General features: G+C 54.0%; 1 long non-coding RNA gene across 2 annotated transcripts; it reads right to left on the reverse strand.

Annotated features, from left to right (window-relative positions):
- Nucleotides 1-870: 870 nt before the first annotated feature.
- On the reverse strand, nucleotides 871-8,124 carry LOC125126961 (uncharacterized). 2 transcript variants are annotated; one of them, XR_007134835.1, is made up of 3 exons: nucleotides 8,015-8,124; nucleotides 4,467-4,680; nucleotides 871-2,582 (listed from the first exon to the last, which is right to left on the reverse strand). It is a non-coding gene; the product is annotated as an uncharacterized LOC125126961 (long non-coding RNA). The 2 variants fall into 2 exon arrangements; XR_007134834.1 differs by lacking the exon at nucleotides 8,015-8,124 and having other exon boundaries at nucleotides 871-1,384; nucleotides 2,370-2,582; nucleotides 4,467-4,848.
- Between the last annotated feature and the right edge of the window lie 7,399 nt (nucleotides 8,125-15,523).

Genomic DNA, 15,523 nt, shown 5'->3' on the forward strand with positions numbered 1-15,523 from the left:
CCTCCCACTTTGTTTTTCATCCTAAATTATAATTTCAACATCACTTCAAATTTATTTAGTGTGTTTCTTACAAGTTTTTCTAAAAAAATCTTTTTACCTTAGAGCCAATAAATACTGTCCTGCTTTGTTTTGTCTTTCCGTTCTTTTGCGGTTTTCTTTTGAAGTCAAATCAGTGTGGAAATTACCATATTCTTTTTTTTTTTTTTTTTTGTCTTTTATCTTTTTAGGGCAGCACCCACGGCATATGGAAGTTCCCAGGCTAGGGTAGGGGTCTAATCAGAGCTATAGACCTACACCAGAGCCACAGCAATGCCAGATCCGAGCTGCGTCTGCAACCTACACCACAGCTCACAGCAACGCCAGATCCTTAACCCACCGAGCGAGGCCAGGGATCGAACCTGCAACCTCATGGTTCCCAGTTGGATTTGCTTCCGCTGAGCCATGACAGGAACGCCCGAAACTTACCATGTTCTAAGGGGATGTAGGGTGGCTAATTTTACTGTATGGAGTTCATTTCTTGACCTATCACTGTTTGAACAAACCTTTATTAATTAGTGATGATATTGTGGGCATATAATAAATCATTACATAAACAAAATTCTTGCACACATTCTGACTTTCTGCAGTGATCTGTGTTTTTGTGATTTTTTTTTTTGGTCTTTTTTTGTCTTTTTGTCTTTTTTAGGGCCTTGCCCGCAGCATATGGAGGTTCATAGGCTAGGGGTCCAATCCAAGCTGTAGCCGCCAGCCTTCGCCACAGCCACAGCAACTCGGGATCCGAGCCGTGTCTGCGACCTACACCACAGCTCACGGCAATGTCAGATCCTTAACCCACCGAGCGAGGCCAAGGATCGAACCCGCGACCTCATGGTTCCTAGTTGGATTTGTCTTGGCTGTGCCACAATGGGAACTCCCCACAGTGGGTTTAGAAAGATGCAGATGCACTTTTTCTTTAACTTACCCAGAGTCCTGCAGCCCAGAATTAATCTGCTCTCCAGGCACAGCTGCCCTCCCTCCCTCACGGTTTCTGTAAGCTTGGTGACACAGCCTCGGCCTTCCCGTAAGGGTCTGCTCCTGGCTTGTCTACTGAGATCAGGTGTCAGTCTATCCCGTTCCAGTCTCCAAATTACTGCCGACTCTAGAGGAATCGTGCTCTTGCCACACATTCTAACACCTCCTGCTCCGCCCCATGCCTCTGCTCACCTCTGCAGATGCTGGCAGCCATGTCACGTGTGAAGGGCCCACTCTGCCCTTGGGTTGCAGCTGTGGGCAGGTCCTCTTGGCGTCCAGCCACTCCCACACCCGCTTGGTCCCTCTGCCCTTGGCTCACCCGGAAACACCCGCGTGGTCTCAGGGATGCCACAACACATTCCAGCTTCCTGGGCTGCGGGCAACGTGTCTTTCACTGTGTTTGCTCTTTCCATGATTTCCTAACGCTCCAGAGTCTCAGTGAGAAGGGCAGGGAGCCACCCTAGCACCAGCAGACCCCAGGACGACCATCTTGGCCTGGCTGCCAACAACAGAGGAGCCCAAGAACAACCGGGACCCGGGGGCTTGTGGCTCGTGGCTCATCTTAGGGGCATCAGGCCTTGCCCCAACTCTGGGAGAGCGGGGTCAGGGGAAAGATGGACGCTGAGCCTGGACCACGAGGCCTGGCTGTCGTGGAGGCAGCACGTGGCCGGGGTCAGCACGCCTCCCCCTGTACACGGAACAGGCCTGCCCAGCCCCTGGGCCGGTCCCTTCTCCCCTCCGGCCTGTGCTATGAGGTCTCAGGTGCCCCTGAGATCTGGCTCCCCTCCCATGACCCCTGTGTTAAGTCCACCCCTTGGCCATGTGTCCGGGGGGGGGGGGGGGGGACAGTTCCCTTCTCCCGGAGCCTTTTCCTGAGGATCTGGACGACCAAACAGAGGGACCCCTGGTGAAACCTGCACCAAAGCCTCTCCCTCCAAGGACAGCCCCAAAGGCATTTAAAAAAAAGTGGAAAAAATTCAGGTTTTCAAAAATAGTAGATGTTATGAAACACACTGCACAGTTCCTCTTTTTCGGATAAAACAGAAAACACATGGTTATTTTTAGCCCCCAGGGCTCCACTGGGAACAAGTGATGTCCACACAGAAAGGCCCATTCGATCAGCTGCCCCCGGAGGGCCGAGCCACCATGAAGGACGTGGGCCAAAGGCACACGGCCCCCCAGGAAGCCTCCTCCTCCTCTCACCCAGAGAACCAGCCCAGGTCCCGAGGCCCCGGGCTCCGTCCCCTCGTGGGTGACAGTGAGATCTTAGATTTATGAGGAGGGTTTAAGAAAGACATGTGCCCCACGGGCTTTGCCCGCTACCCCCCCCCCATCCACCCCGCCAGTGGCGCTATTACCATCGCTGTCGCCGTCAGGGTTCATCTGATTTCGATGTTCATGCAGTAAGTCACCCCTCCGGGGACCAGCCATCCAGACGACTCCCTTCTCCCAGGAAGGCGACCCCCGTGTCCTCTTCGTGCAGACAGGACAGTGGAAGGGACAGCCTCCAGGATTTCACCAGGAGACGGGCGCGCGTCTGAGCGGGGCCCCACGGCCGAAGCGGGAATGACCTGAGGAAGAGCATCGGCTTTCATCAACAGAGGAAGGTGCCATTAAATGAAGTGACGGTGCCGGCTAATCTTCCAAAGACCACAATGTCTGAGGCCACACTGATAAAAACATTCAAGTAAATGATCAGACAATAAACCAATGTTTTCCTACAGAATAAGTCTTATTGGGAGTTCCCGTTCGTGGCTCGGCAGAAAGACATCTGACTAGCATCCATGAGGATGCAGGTTCCATCCCTGGCCTCACTCAGTGAGTTAAGGATCTGGCACTGCCGTGAGCTGTGGTGTAGGTCACAGACATGGCTCAGATCCCGTGTTGCTGTGGCTGTGACATAGGCTGGCAGCGGCAGCTCCGATTCAACCCCTAGCCTGGGAACCTGCATGTGCCCCAGGTGCAGCCTTAAAAAGACAAAAAAAAAAAAAAGAAAAAGAAAAAGTCCTATTAAGAATAAAGGAATGAGGGAAAGAGAACATCACCATTAAGCAAACAACCCCTAATAACCGTTTCCAGCAACCGGGCAAAAATCTGAGAAACAGGATATCGGCATAGCCTCCAAGCCTCTTCCCTAAATGTGTATTAAACATTACCCTGGGGGAGGCAGGCAGAAACGGTCATTCTGCACATATTTTCAGAGCAGGACTTCTCAACAGCACTCTGCCTTCCCTTCCCCACTTAGTTTTTCTTTTGTGAGAATCTGCTTACCTAGGAACCTCAGAGTACTTCCAATTTTTTTTTTTTCTGTCTTTTTGCCTTTTCTAGGGCCGCTCCTGTGGCACAAGGAGATTCCCAGGCTAGGGTCAAATCAAAGCTGTAGCCACTGGCCTACACCACAGCCACAGCAACGCCAGATCTGAGCCACATCTGTGACCTACACCACAGTTTATGGCAACGCCGGATCCTTAACCCACGGAGCAAGGCCAGGGATCGAACCCGAGACCTCATGGTTTCTAGTCGGATTCATTGACCACTGAGCCACGATGGGAACTCCAGAGTAATTCTGCTTTAGAACACACCAAAATCTTGAAACAACGAATTACAAAAACCACAGGCTAGGAGTTCCTGCCGTGGCACAGTGGTTAACAAATCTGACTAGGAACCATGAGGTTTCAGGTTCAATCCCTGGCCTTGCTCCGTGGGTTAAGGATCCGGCGTTGCTGTGAGCTGTGGTGTAGGTCGCAGAACGTGTCTCAGATCCTGTGTTGCTGTGGCTCTGGTGTAGGCCGGCAGCTACAGCTCCGATTAGACCCCTGGCCTGGGAACCTCCCATATGCCGCGGGTGTGGCCCAAGAAATGGCAAAAAGACAAAAAAAAAAACCCACAGGCTGGGAGTGTGAGTCAAAGGAAAAATGTAGCCACATGGTCAAACAGGCTTGCTCTGTACCTGTGCCCACTCCCCCTACTCCTCCCACTCCCCCTACTGCCCACTCCCCCTACTACCGGCCCACACAGGAGGGACGAAGGTCCAAGACCCCTGGCCTTGGTGAGCGACGTCACGGGTGACCAGAGAAGAGGAAGACGTCGGAAGGCTACCTCAGCACAGTAGAGGCTGAGCCGCAAGGCCTCAGCTCAGAGGGGCTGGGGACGAGGGAGGGAGCAGCACAGCCCCCACACACGCCACACCAGGAACGGCTGGAGGCCCGAGGAGTGGGAGAGGGCAGAGGGTGTTCTGCCAAATTGGCACTTGGGCATTTTCTCAAAGGGCCCTAAGGAGGGCTAGAGAAACTTTTGCTTTGGGTGAGGCTGAATGACCCTCCCCAGGCCCCCAGGTGCTGAAAGGACGGCCATCTACACTCCTCCAGGCTCCCTGCCAACAGGGAACACGGCAAGGCCCTGGCCCTCCATCCCCCTGGTGGGAGAAGACCAATCTTGTTTTAACCTGCGTTTACCTGGTGGCTCACGTGCTGACCCTTTTTTTCTCACATCCAGCGGTCATCTGTGTCCTGGCGCAGCCCATCCTGCTGTCTGCTGAAGAGTCTGTCGATTCATGAAGAGCGTGAACTTTCTAGGTGAGCCCCAACTCCCTATGCCCTGCTCACTGCTCGTGCGCTGTTTCAACTCTGAGGGGACATTCACGAAACCTTCCGTCTCCTCCTGTGGCTCCTGTTCCGAGGTGGGGGCCACAGTCAGGGTCGTGGGAGCCATCGCAGTGACAACGTCGGATCCTTAACCCACTGAGCCACCAGGTAACTCCTTGTCTACTTTAGAGGAAAGACTTTCTGGTGAGAATTGTTTTTTCTTTTTTTTAGGGCTGCACCCGCAGCATATGGAGGTTCCCAGGCCAGGGATGGGTTGAATTGGAGCCGCAGCCGCCGGCCTACACCACAGCCACAGCAACACCAGATCCAAGCTACATCTGTGACCTACCCCACAGCTCACAGCAAAGCCAGATCCTCAACCCAGGGAGCAAGGCCAGGGATGGAACCTGTGTCTTCATGGATGCTAGTCAGATTGGTTTCTGCTGCGCCACAACGGGAACTCTGTGACTAGGAATTTAACTGCCATTGAGGCACACCCTGGAGAGTTGCCAGAACACAGAGAAGTCCCCTCCTTAAAAGCAGACGCCTGGGGAGTTCCCGCTGTGGCTCAGTGGTTAACAAATCTGACTAGGAACCATGAGGTTGCGGGTTCGATCCCTGGCCTTGCTCAGTGGGTTAAGGATCCGGCATTGCTGTGAGCTGTGGTGTAGGTTGCAGACGCGGCTCGGATCCCGAGTTGCTGTGGCTCTCGTGTAGGCTGGTGGCTCTGATTAGACCCCTCGCCTGGGAAGCTCCATATGATTCGACCCCTAACCTGGGAACCTCCATATGCCGCGGGAGCAGCCCTAGAAAACGCAGAAAGACAAAAAAAAAAAAAAAAACAGACACCAGGCACATACTCTCCTCAATGCCCCTTCAGGACCCCGGGGGAGCCTGCCGGCCCCAGCTCTCCCACAGGGCACCAGGGCCGAGTCCCTGGCAAGTGGGTCATCCTGGGTGTTCTCTGTCCTGGGCAGGGAGGTCACTACTCTCAACAGCAGTGACAATCCACTAAACACAAATGTTAAAATGTTATTAAACACGTGGTTGAAAGAGACACATTCGCCCCTGCCTGGCCTCCAACTTCACGCCTCTCTCCCTTGCCTCCAACTCTGCTTCTCATCCTCAGGACAGGGGGCAGAGACCCGTCCTGCATTTCCCTCTCTGAGATCCAACCCTAGGCTATCGCACGGCTGCAGCCTTCTCTCACTGAGGACGGCAGGGAAGGGCTGCGGGATTAAGGGCCAGAGGCACTGCTGTGCCTGCATTCGGTGCCCTGGGACACAGTCGAGTTCAAGTGCGTGCTGTGTGTTCTGGAAGGGTTGGGTGCACACACAGGAAACAGTCACTGCCTTCTGTGCAAGCCCCAGCAAGACCCCGGGGAGAAACCCATCTGCAAGGGGCAGGCAGCAGCTGCTCTCCTGCAGGCACCCTTGTTCATCTCAAGGCAGGACATGGCGCTGCAGCTGGGCCTGCAATGGCCCAGGCTGACCCCGACTTACTGGGAAGCAGAGGATGAAGTCTGGGCTTGTATTCTGGGCACCTGAAGCTGACATCCTGCCACCCCCTCCGCCCCCCAGGTCTCTTCCTACAGAAGGGTTTCTGGCTAGGGCGAGGGATCCAGACACTGCTGGGGGCCCTGGGAGATCCAATGGGAAAGGCTGTCTATTTGAAGGAGGATCCCAGCAGAGAGGTCTGAGCTCCTGACAGCCAGCTAAGAGCCTAGCCTGCTCATCTGCAGACTCTGAGCCCTCTCTGTGGCCGCACTAAGGATTCAGGGGTGCCTGGAGGGAATGCAGCCCCAGTAACCCCAGAGAGAAGCTGTCCCCAAATCCCAGTGACGCATGCACTTTCCTGAGTGCTGAGATAAAGGGGTGAAATGCTGACAGGTGAAGGGTGCAGGCCCCGGCCTTTGTGCAAAGGTCATTGAGCTGGTGCAGGCCCCACCTCTCCCTCTCTGGGTCAGGGCTCAGCATAGACCCCGCAGCACACAGACCAGGCATAGCTACTCTTCTTTCTCTTGACCTCTGCTGATCCTCACCAGGCTTGGCCTCAGTCCCGCAGTCTGACCCTCTGCAGCTGATCTGTGCCCTGGGCTCACCTCGGACACGTTTGGGATCCAGGGGTCAGGAACCCAGGGCTGTGACTAGTCAGGAGTCCATGCCTCAGCCAGAGGACCTGACTCCAAGCCACACAGATGAGGGCCGCTGGGGTGCGCCTAAATGCCCGCCCAAATGACCACATCACAGAAAATCAAAAGCGGCCCAGGATAAACCAAGCATCAGACAAAAACGAAAATATTAACAACCCACTGTGTTAAACTGGCCTGTGCCCATTTAAGCTTTCCATTCAGGGCTTCGCACTGCGCCTGTCCCCTCCTCAGGTCACTGCGAGGGAGCTACCTGAAATCGCTCTTAGGGACACTGGAATCCACACATCGGCCTGCCCTGTCCCCTAAACTAGAGGTGAGCGGAGAGGAGGCAGCCTCCTAGTCCCGGCACAGACTGGGGGCTTGGCCCGCCAGGCCCACAGCGGGAGGCATCTGGCTCGGGTCCCCGGGGACTCCCTGTCCATCCAGCCTCAGGATCTGCGCGGGCCAGAGGCGCCCCGCGGTCTGAGCGCAGGTGCGCGATGGCCCAGCTCCGCCAGCATCAGCCTCCTGGTCACTCGTGCGGGTCCGCCCCTCATCTCATCCCCACCACCAGGCCTCCTTGTCATCGCTTCTCATCCCTGCGCCTCGTCCACGCTTTAGTGTCCAGGCTAACCTGGCCCCTCAGACCTGGGCACACCGCTGCCTCCATTGAGGCAGCTCCAACCTGGGAAATAAGATCCAAGCGGCTGCGGCGTCAGCGAGGGGGGGCGGCTAAACTGCGGGACTTCCAAGGCCTTTTAAAATACTGGAAGACACCCGCAGCGGGCTTTTTGTTCACTCTCCTGGGAGGTCTAAGAAGTCCAAGCTGAAAACCATTCCTTAAGACTCTCCAGGTCAGGAGAAAGGCCGAGGGCAGAGACAGGGATGAGGAGGGTTAGGCAGACGGGGCCCAAATGGGAAAACGGATGAACGACGGCAACCCTAGCCCTTCAGCAAAGCTGGAGCACAAGGAGGAGAGCAGAGGCTCGGCGGGACGAGTCGGAGAAGGGAAGGGAGGGAGGGCACACGGGGAGCTCGGGGAGCAGCGCGGCGGGAGACGTGGGCGGGGCCAGAGTGGCGGCAGGGGCGGGGCGTCGGCGCTTCCCGTCGGCTTGCGATGGCGTCACGGGCCGCGCGGGCGGTGAGGACATAGCGCGTCACTCCAATGTGCACCTAGGGGCTGGGCCGCTCTGCGTGAAGAGCAAGGCCGCCTCTCAGCAGAGGCTCCTGCCTTGCAGCGGCCGCACACCACAAACACTCCTAGGGAAACCGGACAAGCGTTACAGACCTGCGAGATGCACCTGAAACCTCAACTCGCCTGCAGACCGTGGGCTTCCAGCCACGCGTGTGTAGCGGCTGCCGCCACTGCGCCCGCGCAGACCGACTGTCACGCCAGGCCTGCGCGTGCACGCGCCCTCCCCGCGTTCCCTAGCAGGCCCTCCGGTCTGCGCGTGCGCCGGGCTCTGAGCGCGTGGCCGGAGCGGTCCGCGCCTTCGGTCTGGGTTTAAGCGTCTAAGCGCGAGTTACCCAGCATAAGGGCACAAAATACTTGTAATTTTTCATTTTTGTAATTACAAAATACTTGTAATTTTTCTCTGACAAGGGCCTCATATGAATTACGTTTTTCTAAATGGATACCGATGATCAAGAAGGAAGGATCGGAGTTCCCGTCGGGGCTCAGTGGTTAACGAGTCCGACTAGAAACTATGAGGTTGCGGGTTCGATCCTGACCTCCCTCAGTGGATAAAGGATCCGGCGTTGCCGTGAGCTGTGGTGTAGGTTGCAGACGCGGCTTGGATCCCGTGCTGCTGTGGCTCTGGCGTAGGCCAGCTGCTATAGCTCCGATTAGACCCCTAGCCTGGGAACCTTCATATACCGCGAGTGCGGCCCTAAAAGAGACAAAAAAAAAAAAAGATTGAAGGGTCATCACTTTCATATGCCCTAGTGGGAGTTCCCTGTTGGCCTAGCAGTTAAGGATTTGGCCTTGTCACTGCCCTAGTGCTGGTTCAATCCTTGGCCCAGGAACTTGCACATGCCACAGGCACATCCAAAAACAAAACAAAACAACTTTGGAGTGCCTGGCAGCGGCGCAGCGGAAATGAATCCACCTAGGAACCGTGAGGTTGCAGGCTTGATCCCTGGCATCACTCTGGGTTAAGGATCCGGCGTTGCCATGAGCTGTGGTGCAGGTCACAGATGCCACTTGGATCTGGCATTGCTGTGGCTGTGATGTAGGTTAGCAGCTGTAGCTCCTATTAAACTCCTAGTCTGGGAACCCTCATATGCCGCAGGTGCGGCCCTATATATATATATAGGGCCCTATATAGGGCCTATATATATATATATATATATATATATATATATATATATACCCTAGTGGCCTTGGTACCGCTGTCCATCTTAGCTTCACTGGTATTCTAAAGGCTCCGGGCCAACTAATATCCTCACTTTCTTGTTTGGGACACGGGGGTGGATCTTAGTCACCAAGTTTTGGCCCCTTGCTCCCCCCTGGGCTCTGGGAGAAGTGCAAGGGTCAAAGGGAGTGTGGGGTCAGGAGATCAGGGAAGATCCTGGCGGTAAGAGCCCCTTGGAAGTGGGCTGAGATGCCTTGGGGCCAGGGGTGGGTGGCCTTCACTTGGGTGGTTCAAGGGCTGAAGGGCTAAGTACCAGAACTGGCTCTGTCCTGACCACTTTCAGATGGCTGGTGTCTCCTCTCCACGGTAAACTGCACACCAATGGGGAGAGAAGAGGTGAGAAATAAAACAGTGCCTGTCCTATCAGTAAAACAAAGGCTATCAGCAGCAAACCCAGATTGCAGCCACACCCACACCCCACCCCCTGCCTTGGGGAGTGAGCCCTAGGGAACTCTGGAGGGAAACAAAGAATACCTGCCCTCTGCAGCCATTAGGCTGCAGGGGGAAACAGGACACTGGCCCCCAGTGGCTGAGGTGCACATCAAAGGAGTGATTTCATCGGAGCCCAGACCTGGCATCTTCCCATTCACAGGAAAACTGAATTCCTTAACTTGACCCATCTAGTTTTCTTTTATTAACAGTAATCTTTTGTTCTGACTACCTGCCTTTTGTTGCAAAATCCCTGTATATCCTCTACCCCCTCGCCTCCGCAGAGCAGTTTTCTCAGGGTTATTTGAGATGCTGCCTCCCGCGGGCCTGAAGTCCTAAGAAGGTTTGGTGGGAGTTCCCATCGTGACTCAGTGGTTAGCGAATCCAACTAGGAACCATGAGGTTGTGGGTTCGATGGCTGGCCTTGCGCAGTGGGTTAAGGATCCAGCGTTGCTGTGAGCTGTGGTGTAGGTTGCAGATGCGGCTCGGATCCTGCACTGCTGTGGTTCTGGTGTAGGCCGGCGGCTACCGCTCTGATTAGACCCCTAGCCTGGGAACCTCCATATGCCGCAGGAGCAGCCCTAAAAATGGCAAAAAGCCAAAAAGCCAAAAAAAAAAAAAGAAGGTTTGGTGAATAAAACTTTCAACTCTCAACTTTTAGGTTGTGCAGGGGGTTTCGTGTGTATGTGTGTTTGGTTTTTTGTTTTTTTTTTTTTCAGCTGACAGCTTCCACAGCCAAACTCCCTGCAGTCAGAGTGATGCCTCCTTCCCACTTTGCATAGGAGCTGGGCTGGGTGGGGTTAGGGAGGCCTCTCTTGTTCGGGCTTTGCCCATCTGGGAGGTTCCCCTTAGGTCCCAGGCAGCCCACGCACTCAGCTCTCCCCTCACCCCTTGAGATTTGAAGGACGAGACCCCCAGGTGGGATGCTGACAACAGGTGGAAGCTAAATCCTGTCCTAATCCCTTCTGGGGCAGGAGGGGTGTGTTCACCAGACAATGGAAACAAAGGTCAAGGAATCTCTTGGGTTGAAATGAGCAGGAATGGCTGGGCCAGGCAGGAACAGAGGCTGGGAGGGAGGGCCTCCAGGAAGACCGGGGCCAGGGCCGGGGCAGGGGGGGGGTGGGGGGAGAACCCCTGACACCCCCAGAGTGGGGAGTGGGGGAGGGGGCTTGGGCCCAGCAGGATGGAGGGGCTAGCCATCCAAAGCATCCTCCTGCCGACTTAAAAAAAAAAAGCACAACGTGAGAGTTGTGAGTTAAGTTTTATTTGGGGCAAAATGAAGACTGCTGTCCAGGAGACTGCATTTTGGAGAGCTCTGCAAAACGGCTCTGAGGAGGCGAGGGGGAAGGGAGCATGTATAGGAGTTTGGCAACGAAGGGGAGGTAGTTAGAACAAAAGATCACTGTTAACAGAAGGAAACTAGTATCTCCTGATCACGGGTCTTCTTTGTTTCCTTCCTGAGCCCCCTCAGGGCTGGCTGCTAGGAAGTGGCTGCAAGGATAAGGCAGACCATGCTTTTGCTCTTTTTTTTCTTTTTCTTTTTTTTTTTTTTTTTGTCTTTTTAGGGCCTCACCTGTAGCATATGGGAGTTCCCAGGCTAGGGGTCAAATCGGAGCTACAGCTGCCGGCCAACATCACAACGACCAGCCACAGCCACAGATCCGGGCTGCGTCTGCAACCTACGAGACAGAGCACAGCTCAGAGCAACGCCAGATCCTTAACTCACTGAGGGAGGCCAGGGATGGAATCTGCATCCTCAAGGATGCTACTCAGATTCATTTCCCCTAAGCCAAAACTGGAACTCCAAGGTGCTATGACTTCAAAGATCCCCAGAAACCATCACCTGACCCCTGACTCGAGCCTTGATGACTTCGAATTGATCTATGGAAGGAGAATAATGCAGACACCCTTAATCCTTATCAACAGCCCTGGTTGATTTTTTCTCAAGCTACACCTATAAAACCCCTTGCTATCCCCTCTCCAGGGAGAACACCATTTTGAGGGCATTAGCCTGCTGTGGCCTCCTTTGCCTGGCAAAGCAATAAAGCTGTTCTTTCTGCTTCACCCAATACTTTGTCTCTGAGACTTAATTGATGCCTCCGCACAGAGGCTGGTGTCAGCTACAAATGGAGTAGCCGCTCGGTCCCGCTGCCTCAAAGCTTCATCCAGAAGCGCTCACTGAATTCTGGGAGAGAAAGGCTTTCAGAGACCCAGGCAGTAGTAATGGACAAATGAAACAGCTCACAGACTCCAGTACAGGCTTTCGAGCTCTGTGAGCCGTGCCGTCCATGCCCGGTGACTGGGTCCCCAACTCACCAGAGAGAGGCAGAATACCTTTTGTCCTGGTTTATCTGAATTATTTATGCGGAAAAGCTATTTTTGCCTTAGCTGGGAAGGACTGTTTACATGCACACTTCTTTTTAAACAAGTCCTGTCTATTGTCACTGAGTTTTTTCATCTATTCTTGAGGAATGCCTGTGGATAACAAGAAAAGACGTAAGAAATGACCTTCACCTGGACACTGGTCCAGCGTCCCCCTCTCTGCCCCATGCATGTCTTAGAATAAGCTGAGAGCAGAGACTGGTCTACTTGAGATGAAATTTCTTTGGGGAGTAATTTCTATTTTATCTGTTACCTGGCCAATATTTAAAGCCAGTATGTAGAGTGCAGCCGAAGAGATTTGGAATCGATGGATTTTTAAGAAAGAAGCTGTTTTAGAGTGCTGCATCTAAGAGGGGTTTGGCACATAAGAGGAACAGAGAGGGGACCAGGAGTTGGCGGGGGGGGGGGGGGGGGGGGGGCGAGAATCAGGGCCCAGAAGAGCAGCCGGGAACCAGACAAAGCAAACACAGGGCAGCAGACAGCCCAGGGCTGGGCCTCCCCTCCCCATGAGGAGAGAACTCAGCAGGAGCCTCGGAAGTTGGTGGAAGTCATTGCTCCGGCCAGCTTCTTGTTCTGCCGGGTTCTGACAGCATGCGTGGTGCCCACCCCATGAGGCAAGGTTGGTGTCCTGCCTCTCCTTCCGTCTTCATCTCCCAGCTCCCATCAAATGGTTATTTTTATATTGTCAAGCTGATAGATATGTCTGTTGTTCTGTGACCATAATTTTTTTTTGTCTTTTGTTTTTTGGGGTTGCACCCAAAGTATCTGGAGGTTCCCAGACTAGGGGTCGAATCGGAGCTGCGGCTGCTGGCCTACACCACAGCCACAGCAACGCCAGATCCAAGCCTCATCTGTGACACACACCACAGCTCATGGCAATGCCGGATCCTTAACCCACCAAGCGAGGCCAGGCATCCAACCCGAAACCATGGTTCCCAGTGGGATTCATTTCCGCTGCGCCACCACGGGAACCCCTGTGACCATAATTAAGTCATTGGTCTGGGGCACCAGTGAGTATGCCCAAGACACCCCACATGCTGTGTTTCACTCACCGTTGCTGCTGTCTCGTCCATGCTGTGACCGTCCTGGAGGGGTGGCTTGAACTAGGTCATGGCGGGAGAGTTTACACCCTAACCTGTGGATCGGCACTGATTTTCTGCTTTTGTGGAGTTGCCTTAAGGAAAGAGAAAACATTAACAGTGCAGATTAAACTTAGCCCAAGGAAATGGAAGAAGTGTCCTTTCAGTATTAGGAAACTTATCCCAAGTCAGCCACAAAGTCATTGACAAACAAGAGACAATCAGACTTAGTTTTGTGCTTTCTTTTTTTCTCATCCATTAATGAAAAAAAAGAAAAAATCCGTCACCATCTGTGTGGAAATGACCCTCACCGGTCAATGACAGGCATAAACCCTGTAGATACCAAAAATCAACGGAAGTATCCTGTGAGAACCAGCTGACAGCATCCGCTGTGCCCACTGGTCCTGCCCTAAAAAAGAAAAAGAAAAAAAGCAAATTCTCAAGCCAGGAATCGAACCCGCACCACACCAGCAACCTGAACCACTGCAGGGACAACGTTGGATCCTTAACCTGCTGCACCACAAGAGAACTCCCAACTTTCACTTCTTCTTCCGTCAAATTCCTGCTATTTTTATACCGGCAATCATGTGAAGTTCAGACACAAGGAGATTTACTTACTTAATGATGCACCCATTTTTGTATAGATTTTGGAGGTCCTGGGTGCTTCTATTTGACTCTTATCATTATTGCGGCAAGTTGTGTATCGACGCAGCTGACGCCCCCATGGTCTGTGCTGAGCTCATCACGGCCAAGGATGCTGCCCTGGTTCATGGGAGCCCAGGCCTGGGTGGGACCCTGTGACGGTTGCAGCAGATTCCCAGGTACTTAGAGAAAAGCCATGAGACACAGTCAGCCTCCTTATCCTCAGCGGTTTATAGGAGGCTGCTCCTTGCTGGCCGCTTCTTTCCTCCTTTTGCATCCTCTTGACTCTCTGGGGCCGTGGCCTGCGGCTGCCATCGCCACGCCCGCTTCCCTCCTGGTCTGGGACCTGCTCATTCAGGGAGCTGGGCGTGTCCTGCAACCGCACTTCAGGGGTCTGATGTTTCCAGAGACATTTGGGGTTGTCCGGGCTGAGGGAATGCTGGTCCCTGAACAGTCCTAAGGTGGCAGAAGGCTGGCCCTGCGGGCAGGTGATTCGTCCCTGCCCAGGACGCATGTATGTAGGTGGCTAGGGTCACCTTTGCAAATGCCAAGCCTGGGCTGGGCTGGCCACCTCCCCTGAGCAGGGATGGGGGACCTTGAGGGTTTCACCGTGGACTGTTTGCCCGAGCTGCTTCTGAAAGGAACCCCCAAGTAGTAAGGGCGGTGTCTGTGACAGTGGGTTTAACACACAGGATCATCCAGAGACATCGAACAGGGGTGGTGGGAAGTTGTGCAGCCATGTGCTGTGGTCCTGTGGCCAGCTTCCCCATGGCACTGACCACTGAGGGCACAGGCGGTCTGATTATGTTTGGATTGTCCTTTTTTTTTTTTGTCTTTTGTCTCTTTATGGCCACACCCAGGAGGTTCCCAGGCTAGGGGTCAAATCAGAGTTGTAGCCACCGGCCTACACCACAGCCACAGCAAGGTGGAATTCGAGCCACGTCTGTGACCTGCACTACAGCTCACAGCAACACTGGATCCTTAACCCACTGAGGGAGGCCAGGGATCGAACCCAAAACCTCATGGTTGCTAGTTGGATTCGTTTCTGCTGCGCCACAATGGGAAACCTCCGGATCGTCCTTAAATAAAGAGGCTGCCTGTGTGGCCTCCCACTCGGTCCCATCAGCGACGATACAAGCCCTACCCGCCATCCGCCATCCACACAGTCAGCGCTGCTCTCCAGGCGTAATTAAAGAAAAACGAGCCGTTGCTGGGAACATTACAGGACACGACAATTGCTGCCCTCTCTGCCCGAAGCTGTAACCATGATGGATGACCCACTGTTGGGTTATTGTGAAAGATGAACCAGCTTATGAATTTCAACAAAACCTAAAATATCACCAGTGAGTGCGGTCCGCTTAATGGTTCATAAACCAGCTGCTTGATTGCTGACACGAAAGGTCTAGAAGGAGGGCCTGGTCTGTCCCAGCAAAGCTTGGACTGAAAACGTGGATTTTCTCAGGAGCCTTTATTTCTCTCTTTCTTTCTCTCTCTCTCTCTTTTTTTTTTGTCTTTCTGCCTTTTCTAGGGCCGCTCCCACGGCATATGGAGGTTCCCATCTAATTGGAGCTGTAGCCGCCAGCCTACTCCAGAGTCACAGCAACACGGGATCTAAGCCGCATCTGCGACCTACACCACAGCTCACAGCAACGCCGGATCCTTAACCCACTGAGCAAGGCCAGAGATCAAACCTACAACCTCGTGGTTCCTAGTCGGATTCGTTCACCACTGAGCCACGACGGGAACTCCAGGTGCTGGGAGTTGACAGCAGCACCTGGGTGCAGGCTGGACGGGGCTTCCACCCTAAGCCTGTTCACGTGGTGCTCCGTGCAGTGCTGAGGGCAGTGGTTA

Source organism: Phacochoerus africanus, chromosome 5 (genome assembly GCF_016906955.1).
Source record: "Phacochoerus africanus isolate WHEZ1 chromosome 5, ROS_Pafr_v1, whole genome shotgun sequence".
Taxonomy (NCBI): Eukaryota; Metazoa; Chordata; class Mammalia; order Artiodactyla; family Suidae; genus Phacochoerus; species Phacochoerus africanus.